The following is a 13,225-nucleotide window of genomic DNA, read 5'->3' as shown; positions in this document are numbered from 1 at the left end:
AAAATGGAATCTAAAAAAAGCCCCAGTGGTCAGCGTGAGAAGTGCAAAATTTCAACTTTTTATTTTTAATTAGTGATAAGTGATTGTTATGTGGGAAAAAAAATAAACTGGTTTTAAGCAATAGATCATTTTTGATGGCACATTCTCTTTAAAGTTGATATGTCCACATATTTTGGCTATAACAGTATATTTTCATAGTGGCCGAGTTTGGTGTCGTTAGACGTTTTCCTATTCTACAAATTTTCATGAAGTTCAACTAAACGTTCTATTAGGTGAGACTTTTACTATCTTTATAATCTCATTTTGTTCCTCATGAATATTAATAGCTAATAAGATTTTATAAACCTGTAGCTTTGTAATGTCTTCTGTATTGAACGGATCTCTGTAATTGATGACCAGCAATAGAAAATGTTGAAGCCAAAATTGTTGGGTTAACCTTGAATGTTTCAGGTATTTTCGTTTCCTTCTCTGGTTTTCGTACATACTCATTCTTGTTGAGTCGGCGAGTTTTTCTTGGCATGATGCCTTTATGAGTTCATAGATACCAAACATGTACAGATTTTTTTATTTAAGTGGTGAACAAAATCCAAAGTTTATAAAAAAATAAATAAATAAATAAAGGCGCCATTTTCCCACCAAGACCTGTAAGCTAGTCCATTTTCAGGATATGGGGCTGATCGGATAAATACTTTTTATGCTTTGATAGATCGGACGTTTCTGAATTTTGTATTGGTCTTCTTTTGTATGGGGCAAATTTAACTTTTATGCTTTATATTTTTTTTATATTGTTAAAGACATTATTTCTTTACTTTTCACTTACTTCATTAATCTCCTTAGGAGTCTTGAATCGGCGATCTTCCGATCGCTTGTGCTACACATAGCAGGGCTTCGGCACTGCTATGTTTAGCAGAAATGATCATCTGCTATGACTGCCGGCCATGGGGTGGCACTCATAGCAGATCTACAATGATAAGCACAGGGGTTTCCTGCAGACTCCCGGTTCTCATGCTAACTAACAAATAAAGTTGCATTCTGTGGCGCTATAGCATGCAAACATGAAATTTATGACATTTTATTTTCATTACTGCACTAGACAATATGAAAAATTGAGAATACTTAGCTCATAATTTGGTAAATTCATGTATACCCAGCAGCCGCAATAAGGCGATTCTCATTGCTGGGAACCTGCCTAATGTGAATCCTCTCTTTTAGCTGAAGCTTATATTAACTTACTCTTAGCAAGTACCTGTTCACATCTGATTTCTGTTTGGAAGTGATGATCAGTCTTTTAAAACAAACATAAAAAGTAGGAGATACACATCCAATATATGCTGCCTAACAAGGACAAAGATCTAAGGTCTAATCACTGATGTGACCTATCAAAGATGCCTGACCTATCACAAATATCAAAAAAGAGAGATTACAAGTAATGAGCACAAAAAAAACTAATCTGACTACAAATTGACAGACAATCAAAATATACAATGTCAAAGATGACTATATATAAAGCCTATAGTAAAGAACCAAATACATAGAGTAGAGCACAAGCCTCAGTTGTGAGATTCTAGTTTCTAAAGCCACCATATATGACACTGACAAAAAAAACCAACTAAATCTGCTACAATAAAAATTTAATAACTTAGTAGTTACAGATAATAAGCACATAAAAGGTTCCAGTCAGTCCACAAGTTGTGAAGTAATCCAACTTATACAGTGTCCTAAAATTGACTATATACAAAAAAACCTATGATGGAATACCATATAGATACATTAATAGGGCACAAACCTCAATTATAATATCTGGTATCAAAAAGTCATACTATATGACATTAAAAAGGAGACCTTAAATCTATCCACAACTTAGTGGGTAATCTGAGTATTTAGTGTCAAAAAAGAATAGCTGTATATAAAGCCTATAGTAAAGAACATATAGGTACATTAATAGAGCACAGACCTCAATTATAAGGTCTGATATCTAGAGTAACAACATGACCCCCTTTAGAGGACCCCCCAGGAAGAAGCTGATCGCGAAACGCGCGTCGAGGAGCTGCTCTGCCTTCATAAGGTCATATATCCCTTACCTATCTAGATTCTACTTTATCTGCCGACTTTACATGCTCTGCTTCTATGTTATTGCCTCTATACTGCCTAACTGGAGTTATTCATTATATCCTTTCACACTGTTTGCAGCATATTTAGTTGCCTATATGTCAAACGTTGTGACTCTAGATATCAGACCTTATAATTGAGGTCTGTGCTCTATTAATGTACCAATACTATAGGCTTTATATGCAGCCATTCTTTTTGACACTAAATACTCAGACTACCCAGTAAGTTGTGGATAGATTTAATGTCTCTTTTTAATGTCATATACAGTACTATGACTTTTTGATACCAGATATTATAATTGAGGTTTGTGCCCTATTAATGTATCTATATGATATTCCATCATAGGTTTTTTTGTATATAGTCAATTTCAGGACCCTGTATAAGTTAGATTACGTTACAACTTGTGGACAGACTGGAACCTTTTATATACTTATTATCTGTAACTGCTGAGTTATTACATTTTTATTGTAGCACATTTAGTTGGGTTTTTTGTCATTGTCATATATGGTGGCTTTAGATACTAGGATCTCACAATTGCGGCTTGTGTCCTACTCTATGTATTTGGTTCTCTACTATAGGCTTTATACAGTGGGGAAAAAAAGTATTTAGTCAGTCAGCAATAGTGCAAGTTCCACCACTTAAAAAGATGAGAGGCGTCTGTAATTTGCATCATAGGTAGACCTCAACTATGGGAGACAAACTGAGAAAAAAAAATCCAGAAAATCACATTGTCTGTTTTTTTTCATTTTATTTGCATATTATGGTGGAAAATAAGTATTTGGTCAGAAACAAGCAATCAAGATTTCTGGCTCTCACAGACCTGTAACTTCTTCTTTAAGAGTCTCCTCTTTCCTCCACTCATTACCTGTAGTAATGGCACCTGTTTAAACTTGTTATCAGTATAAAAAGACACCTGTGCACACCCTCAAACAGTCTGACTCCAAACTCCACTATGGTGAAGACCAAAGAGCTGTCAAAGGACACCAGAAACAAAATTGTAACCCTGCACCAGGCTGGGAAGACTGAATCTGCAATAGCCAACCAGCTTGGAGTGAAGAAATCAACTGTGGGAGCAATAATTAGAAAATGGAAGACATACAAGACCACTGATAATCTCCCTCGATCTGGTGCTCCACGCAAAATCCCACCCCGTGGGGTCAGAATGATCACAAGAACGGTGAACAAAAATCCCAGAACCACGCGGGGGGACCTAGTGAATGAACTGCAGAGAGCTGGGACCAATGTAACAAGGCCTACCATAAGTAACACACTACGCCACCATGGACTCAGATCCTGCAGTGCCAGACGTGTCCCACTGCTTAAGCCTGTACATGTCCGGGCCCGTCTGAAGTTTGCTAGAGAGCATTTGGATGATCCAGAGGAGTTTTGGGAGAATGTCCTATGGTCTGATGAAACCAAACTGGAACTGTTTGGTAGAAACACAACTTGTCGTGTTTGGAGGAAAAAGAATACTGAGTTGCATCCATCAAACACCATACCTACTGTAAAGCATGGTGGTGGAAACATCATGCTTTGGGGCTGTTTCACTGCAAAGGGGCCAGGACGACTGATCCGGGTACATGAAAGAATGAATGGGGCCATGTATCGTGAGATTTTGAGTGCAAACCTCCTTCCATCAGCAAGGGCATTGAAGATGAAACGTGGCTGGGTCTTTCAACATGACAATGATCCAAAGCACACCGCCAGGGCAACGAAGGAGTGGCTTCATAAGAAGCATTTCAAGGTCCTGGAGTGGCCTAGCCAGTCTCCAGATCTCAACCCTATAGAAAACCTTTGGAGGGAGTTGAAAGTCCGTGTTGCCAAGCGAAAAGCCAAAAACATCACTGCTCTAGAGGATATCTGCATGGAGGAATGGGCCAACATACCAACAACAGTGTGTGGCAACCTTGTGAAGACTTACAGAAAACGTTTGACCTCTGTCATTGCCAACAAAGAATATATCACAAAGTATTGAGATGAAATTTTGTTTCTGACCAAATACTTATTTTCCACCATAATATGCAAATAAAATGAAAAAAAAACAGACAATGTGATTTTCTGGATTTTTTTTTCTCAGTTTGTCTCCCATAGTTGAGGTCTACCTATGATGTAAATTACAGACGCCTCTCATCTTTTTAAGTGGTGGAACTTGCACTATTGCTGACTGACTAAATACTTTTTTTCCCCACTGTATATAGTCATCTTTGACATTGTATATTTTGATTGTCTGTCAATTAGTAGGCAGATTAGATTTTTTTGTGTTCATTGCTTGTAGTCTCTCTTTTTTTGATATTTGTGATTGGTCAGGCATCTTTGATGGGTCACATCAGTGATTAGACCTTAGATCTTTGTCCTTCTTAGGCAGCATATATTGGATGTGTATCCTACTTTTTATGCTTGTTTTATATATATTTTTTTCATATATACTAAATAATGATGGTGTGTTTTATGTAATAGCGTATGCTTCCTTGTTCTATTTGGATTGTTGCATAATTAAGGGGTTCGTTAGAAAAATCCTGTTATAGGTTCTCTTCCCCGCTAGTTCCATCAAGAAGAACTCATGAGTTGTGTCCCAGAAACAAAGGGTAAATTTCTTGAATTTTTCTATTTTTGTGTTCCAGATTAAAGTTATTTTGCTGTAGCCAGAATCAGCGGTCGTGAGAGGGTAAGATCAGCGGCCAATGCTAAAAAAGAATACTCCGGCACAGTAGGAGGCAATGGGCTTCATGTACAAGCATGCACATGGAAGAAAAATGACTTTACGTGGAGGGCAACCGAGTCAGAGATAGCAAAGGCGGAAAAAAAAAAACAGATAGAAATGTAACTCGCAACAAGACAACAAGAAGCCACATTGTATAAAGGCTGCTGGATGAATCGCTACCGCCTGGTGATTTTATATTATTAGTAGGTTAGTAGGTGATATGACTTGACAGCGTTTTCACTACAAGAAGATGACAGAAGACTCGGTCCACTCACAGCTGGAGAGAGCAGATTGCCCAACACTGTTACATAGTAATAGAGCAGCAGAGAATGGAAGATTTCACTGTTCTATCCAGGAAGGTTCTCTATACAGTGGGGAAAAAAAGTATTTAGTCAGTCAGCAATAGTGCAAGTTCCACCACTTAAAAAGATGAGAGGCGTCTGTAATTTACATCATAGGTAGACCTCAACTATGGGAGACAAACTGAGAAAAAAAATCCAGAAAATCACATTGTCTGTTTTTTTTTCATTTTATTTGCATATTATGGTGGAAAATAAGTATTTGGTCAGAAACAAAATTTCATCTCAATACTTTGTGATATATCCTTTGTTGGCAATGACAGAGGTCAAACGTTTTCTGTAAGTCTTCACAAGGTTGCCACACACTGTTGTTGGTATGTTGGCCCATTCCTCCATGCAGATATCCTCTAGAGCAGTGATGTTTTTGGCTTTTCGCTTGGCAACACGGACTTTCAACTCCCTCCAAAGGTTTTCTATAGGGTTGAGATCTGGAGACTGGCTAGGCCACTCCAGGACCTTGAAATGCTTCTTATGAAGCCACTCCTTCGTTGCCCTGGCGGTGTGCTTTGGATCATTGTCATGTTGAAAGACCCAGCCACGTTTCATCTTCAATGCCCTTGCTGATGGAAGGAGGTTTGCACTCAAAATCTCACGATACATGGCCCCATTCATTCTTTCATGTACCCGGATCAGTCGTCCTGGCCCCTTTGCAGTGAAACAGCCCCAAAGCATGATGTTTCCACCACCATGCTTTACAGTAGGTATGGTGTTTGATGGATGCAACTCAGTATTCTTTTTCCTCCAAACACGACAAGTTGTGTTTCTACCAAACAGTTCCAGTTTGGTTTCATCAGACCATAGGACATTCTCCCAAAACTCCTCTGGATCATCCAAATGCTCTCTAGCAAACTTCAGACGGGCCCGGACATGTACAGGCTTAAGCAGTGGGACACGTCTGGCACTGCAGGATCTGAGTCCATGGTGGCGTAGTGTGTTACTTATGGTAGGCCTTGTTACATTGGTCCCAGCTCTCTGCAGTTCATTCACTAGGTCCCCCCGCGTGGTTCTGGGATTTTTGTTCACCGTTCTTGTGATCATTCTGACCCCACGGGGTGGGATTTTGCGTGGAGCACCAGATCGAGGGAGATTATCAGTGGTCTTGTATGTCTTCCATTTTCTAATTATTGCTCCCACAGTTGATTTCTTCACTCCAAGCTGGTTGGCTATTGCAGATTCAGTCTTCCCAGCCTGGTGCAGGGTTACAATTTTGTTTCTGGTGTCCTTTGACAGCTCTTTGGTCTTCACCATAGTGGAGTTTGGAGTCAGACTGTTTGAGGGTGTGCACAGGTGTCTTTTTATACTGATAACAAGTTTAAACAGGTGCCATTACTACAGGTAATGAGTGGAGGAAAGAGGAGACTCTTAAAGAAGAAGTTACAGGTCTGTGAGAGCCAGAAATCTTGATTGCTTGTTTCTGACCAAATACTTATTTTCCACCATAATATGCAAATAAAATGAAAAAAAACAGACAATGTGATTTTCTGGATTTTTTTTTCTCAGTTTGTCTCCCATAGTTGAGGTCTACCTATGATGTAAATTACAGACGCCTCTCATCTTTTTAAGTGGTGGAACTTGCACTATTGCTGACTGACTAAATACTTTTTTTCCCCACTGTATATGAATATACAGTTGTGGCCAAAAGTATTGACACCCCTGCAATTCTGTCAGATAATAGTTTCTTCCTGAAAATGATTGAAATCACAAATTCTTTGGTATTATTATCTTCATTTAATTTGTCTTAAATGAAAAAACACAAAAGAGAATGAAGCAAAAAGCAAAACATTGATCATTTCACACAAAACTCCAAAAATGGGCCAGACAAAAGTATTGGCACCCTCAGCCTAATACTTGGTTGCACAACCTTTAGCCAAAATAACTGCGACCAACCGCTTCTGGTAACCATCAATGAGTTTCTTACAATGCTCTGCTGGAATTTTAGACCATTCTTCTTTGGCAAACCTCTCCACAGGTGTTCTATGGGATTCAGGTCTGGACTCATTGCTGGCCACCTAAGTCTCCAGTGCTTTCTCTCAAACCATTTTCTAGTGCTTATTGAAATGTGTTTTGGGTCATTTTCCTGCTGGAAGACCCATGACCTCTGAGGGAGACCCAGCTTTCTCACACTGGGCCCTACATTATGCTGCAAAATTTGTTGGTAGTCTTCAGACTTCATAATGCCATGCACACGGTCAAGCAGTCCAGTGCCAGAGGCAGCAAAGCAACCTCAAAACATCAGGGAACCTCCACCATGTTTGACTGTAGGGACTGTGTTCTTTTCTTTGAATGCCTCTTTTTTCTCCTGTAAACTCTATGTTGATGCCTTTGCCCAAAAAGCTCTACTTTTGTCTCATCTGACCAGAGAACATTCTTCCAAAACGTTTTAGGCTTTTTCAGGTAAGTTTTGACAAACTCCAGCCTGGCTTTTTTATGTCTTGGGGTAAGAAGTGGGGTCTTCCTTGGTCTCCTACCATGCAGTCCCTTTTCATTCAGATGCTGACGGATAGTACGGGTTGACACTGTTGTACCCTCGGACTGCAGGGCAGCTTGAACTTGTTTGGATGTTAGTCGAGGTTCTTTATCCAACATCCGCACAATCTTGTGTTGAAATCTCTTGTCAATTTTTCTTTTACGTCCACATCTAGGGAGGTTAGCCACAGTGCCATGGGCTTTAAACTTCTTGATGACACTGTGCACGGTAGACACAGGAACATTCAGGTCTTGGGAGATGGACTTGTAGCCTTGAGATTGCTCATGCTTCCTCACAATTTGGTTTCTCAAGTCCTCAGACAGTTCTTTGGTCTTCTTTCTTTTCTCCATGCTCAATGTGGTACACACAAGGACACAGGACAGAGGTTGAGTCAACTTTAATCCATGTCAACTGGCTGCAAGTGTGATTTAGTTATTGCCAACACCTGTTAGGTGCCACAGGTAAGTTACAGGTGCTGTTAATTACACAAATTAGAGAAACATCACATGATTTTTCGAACAGTGCCAATACTTTTGTCCACCTTCTTTTTATGTTTGGTGTGGAATTATATCCAATTTGGCTTTAGGACAATTCTTTTCGTGTTTTTTCATTTAAGACAAATTAAATGAAGATAATAATAACAAAGAATTTGTGTTTGCAATCATTTTCAGGAAGAAACTGAGTATTATCTGACAGAATTGCAGCGGTGTCAATACTTTTGGCCACAACTGTATACACTCGCCAACAGTGAAAATCCAATGCCAAGTAGAGAAAAGTCCTGAAATTATGGAAATAACAGGATGATTAGAAATATTAATGAACATGCTAGTGGAAATAACGTTTTTTAAAACATCTCGATTGTTCCAATATGGAGTATTAGCACCATGTGCAGATATTCCCACACTTACAGCCACAGCTGTCGTCTGAGGAAGGTTCTGAATGTAAATCATCAAGATCCGCTGCTGGCAATGCCTTTGTAATTGCCGATCAATGATGTCTCAGATGAGCTCAATGGGAGAAAAGTCCGGAGACGTTGCAGGCCATGGTAGCATGTTTAGGCCATGCAGGTTGCTCACAGACGCAGAAGAAACATGTGTCCTGGTGCTGATATACTGAACACAGCTGTACAGTGAGTGAACTGGAAAAATGTTACTAAGCCATCCTCCTTCTTTTGGTTCTCAGAATTCTCTCTGCTTCTCACTCGCTTCTCTAAGTGTTGGGGAAGAGTCAGAAAGCCAAATAACTTGGACAGGGACTGGCTGGCAGGTCTCATGACCCGACCCAGCAACTCTCACACTCAGTACCGGAGAGCAGCCGGCCAGTCAGAGCATTCCCAGTTATACGGTGGTCTGACTCTTTCCTTAGAAGTAGCAGCAGGGAGGAGTATGGAGTTGTACACAGATTTCCACAGTATGGACACTGAAAAAAAGTATCTACAGTCTCAGAGAGGGTAGAGAAAACAAACTATAAAAAAGACAACATCTACATGAAGTTTGTATGTTCTGCCCTTTTTCTTGGGAATTTCTTCTCTAAGACATATTAGTTGGAAATTTACATGGTGCGGCCCAATGAGGACAGTGATGGAAATGTCTGTAAAGTGCTATGGAATACAATGTGTAAATATGTATTAAAATAAAATGAAATAGATGTGCACAAAAGAAAGGAGGAAAGCACACAAAGAGGAAATAAGTGCAAGAGAAGAGCTGTGCCATGAAGCAAGCAGGATGGCGGCGATCATAAGAAGACGGGAGGCGCCCGTGACAGGAAGCAAAGAAGAGGACGTCATCTCTAGAAGACGGGACGCGCCGGATCTGACCATGACACCCATTGGACCGCCCCGCAGGTGAGTTTAATAAAACTTATTTTTCTTATCTTTCAGGTCAGATCGGTGGCTTATCAACAGTATTATAGAATGCTGTAGATACGCCCTTAAAGACGGTGGCCATATCTTACATTGGCCATACCAGGTGACAGGTTCCCTTTAATTAAGTCCTATTAGCAACCTCTGTACTATTAGGACCCAGGCTAATGTACTGACATAACGATGATCACATTACAGGTAAAAAATATATGTATATTGAAAAATAGTCCCGTGAGAATAAAATAGGGAGCCAAAAGATACAATTGACAAAATGAAGAGAGAAAAAATGAAAAGTCTTTAATGAAAAATGTAAAGGGTAAACCAACAACTGATGAGAATGGCCATTCGATAAAAAATTAATAATTTTAACAACAGCAAAAAGAATAATAACAATAGTAATAATGAAAATAATAATAACTTGAATAATAATAATAAAAAAACTTTTGGTAAATCACAGTATTCTGAGAGCGTGTTTATTGTCTTCTGGGTAAGTGAGAGGATTGATTTGCTCTGGCTAATCTTCTTAGATGCCTACAAAGACTCTAGGTTCTACATCGCGTCTCTTCTCTCTTTATTTACAGCCGGTCCCTAAAGCAAAGGCAGATCCATAAACAACTATTGACTGTTGGCTTTGATAAAGGGGGTGGATAGACAAGTGACTTTAAGCTAAATGAGAGTCTGGGATCATCAGAGAGATGACATTGTTAGGAGAGCTAGTTCGCCAAAAAAAAAGCGCCAATGCCTGAAGATTAAGAGGAAAGTTTTGATGCTGTCATAGTCAACACTGTGAAGAAGGCACGGACGGCTCTATCCATACGACGGTTATTTGAACTTGCTCGCGAAGTCTTTTTTTTTTTCTGCTTCACTGAAATCACAACAGTTTTAGACAAATCCCTTTATGTCTTCAATTGAAAATGACTCATCCGTTAGGCTCTGGAGTAAAGTTGATCACAGCGCTAACAATCGTAGAAGAACGACTAGACGCGTCCTCTCTGGATAAACCACTTGCAAATAGGGCAAGTGGAAGAGCGGAAATCCTCTCGAGAAGGACTGGTAGCTAATTACAAATATTTTTTTTTTTTCCGGGGTAAATATTCTTTTGTTTTTGTGGGTTTTTTTTGTGTCTGCTGCAAATTCCAATTGACAAAGGATTGAGTGATCAGCTTTTGTAGTTGGCAGCTGTGGTTCGAGGGGCTGGTCACAGCGGGAATGATAATCCAGTAGAGGAAATTATATGCACTGGAAACAGTGGAAAGCGAGAGAGGAAGGGAGGGGTGGATGTGAGAAGAAGAGGAAAGAAGAGACGATGGAATTTACTAATATCTGAGTCGCTCTAGAAATGTAGTTCGGATGGGGAGTATCAGATGCACTTTTTAAAGCTTGTATCAATGGAAGCATGTTCCTTTAGGAACTACTTGTAAGGACTCCCTTTTTTTTTGATCGAGAACAAAAAGACTACCTCCAATTCTGGTGGATTCAGAGTATTCATGGGTGATTACTCCCACATGAAAGAAGTTGTAGAGATAGAAATGTCAAGCCTGCCATGTCAGAGTAAGGAGACTTAAAACCCATGTGCATGCTCCTCTGGAAAATTAAATATGCAAATAGTCTCTTCAGAGAGGAAGAGTGCTTAAACCTTGATGACAACTAATGGAAGCAGTGACCCTAAAAGTCAATATTGATCCTTCAAAGATCCTTCCAATGTGACTTAGGATAAAAGCCAAACCAGAATTTGCAGACACAGTGTTTCTGGGTGGTGCTAGAGGTCTAGTCCTCTTCCTCTCCGAAGAGACAATTTGCATATTTAATTTCCCAAAAAGCATGCATGGCTTATAAGTCTCCTCAGTCTGACATGCCAGGCTTGACATGTCAATCTCCATAAGGAGAAACGTTCTCTAAATATGTATCTAAATATATGAAGTTCCATGTGTTCCCAAGTATATGTATGTCTTATATAAAATCATGGTGCATCTGGTGTGATTAGTTTTCACAATTTTAAAGGAAAGGCTTTGGTTCTATGGAGGCTTCAGTCACACAATGACCAGTAAAAGGCTAAGGTCAAAACAGCGATTTTTCTCTCATCTGTGAAGATTCATCCAATTATGTTAATCATGCTCTGATCAGCATGGGATCCAATTTTCTTAAAGGTGGAGAAAAAAATTTGGCTGGGCACAGTGCGCATGTGCGGAACTGTGCCACTTTCATTGGTCCATACAGACCATGTGACCCACATTTGACTCATCACCAGGGCTATTAGAAGGTCCTTTCAGTACACCCTCACTGCATCCCCTTGAGAAAGCTGTGTCTGGAACACGCGTAACGCGTGTTGGGGTCTTGCCATCCGCCTCAGGGTTATCCTCCCATCTCTGGTAAGCTCTGCCCTTTTCCCTCACATGTTACTCTACTGAAGTTATTTACTACCATGCACTTTTATGCATTGGAACTGGTCTTGCCAGGGGGGCACCACTTGCTATCATCGTCCTTTCCTTTGCTTTATTGTCTAAGCATCTAAGCATACAGGTAATGTGTTATTATCCATTTTCTTATGCATGACCCTGTTGGATGTGTTTGTTTATGTATTTCGTCACTTTCCCCTACTGTCTTTTTATATTAATAATATTCTAATAAAATTTGTACTTGTTTTAACTGCAATAATCCGATACTCCTTATTCTCCTATTTTTTCCTAAAAACATTACAGAAATAACATAAGAAAACATTATTTGGAAAACCATTTCTTAACTGACCGATATAATTTGGCAAAAGACAACTGATTTGCTTTGTGGACAGGGTAATAGCTATAGAGGATGCAAAGTTGCAGCCCACGTGCCTTGGTTCCTGAGAGCCTAAAGGCCCTTCTGCCACATCAGAAGACACGAGTATTAAAAATGGTTACAGTTTTGGCATTAGGTCCAGGAGCGTTAAGTTATACCTCCATTTGTGCTTGAGCCTTCAAATGTTTGCATCAAGTGTGAAAATCATACCTTCTCCATAGGATAACTTACTGATCGCTGGTGGTCCAACCCCTAAGACACCCACCAATCCGAAGAATAAATTTCTTCATCGAGAGGAGATCTAGCTTGTGCACCTCCTCTATTACTGTCTATGGTACCGAAGGAGATCCATGAACACTGTGCCGGGCAGTTTTCAGGATTTGTGGGGGTCCCAGTAGTCAGAAACCAAGTGATCAGTAAGTATTTCCCTTTCCTATAGATAGGGGTACGGCTTACAAGCTTGGTACAAACCCGTTAAGGCTCCAGCATATGTAGAGGTATAACTTGAAGCTCTGGGATCCCAATGCCAAGTTTGTAATGTAGCCCCCATCTTCCAGAAGCCATTTATAATACTGGCTTACTCTCATGTTTCAGAAGGGTCTTTAGATACCTACAGGAATCGGGTGTGTGCCATAGTTAATATGTATCCTCTATGTATCCACCTGAGTACATATTTGGTGGAGTTGTTGCATGGACCAGCAGACACTCCAAGCATCCAAGCAGAGGCGGGCATACCATTGGTGGAACCTGTAAAGCCACAAAGGGACCCAACAGGAAAAGGGCCACATACACCACCAAACGATAAAGAAGCTTCTGTCGTAGACACATTATTGGACTGCAAATGGTCCATACACTGTTCTTGCACGGAGGCCCATCATTTGTATGTGTCCACCCCTGACTCATCTCAAGGTGCCTATATTTGGCATTGCATGTGGGCAAAGATACATCTATAATAC

Source organism: Dendrobates tinctorius, unplaced genomic scaffold (genome assembly GCF_039654945.1).
Source record: "Dendrobates tinctorius isolate UK_male_01 unplaced genomic scaffold, ASM3965494v1 ptg000009l, whole genome shotgun sequence".
Classification (NCBI taxonomy): Eukaryota; Metazoa; Chordata; class Amphibia; order Anura; family Dendrobatidae; genus Dendrobates; species Dendrobates tinctorius.
This window is presented reverse-complemented; position numbering follows the sequence as displayed.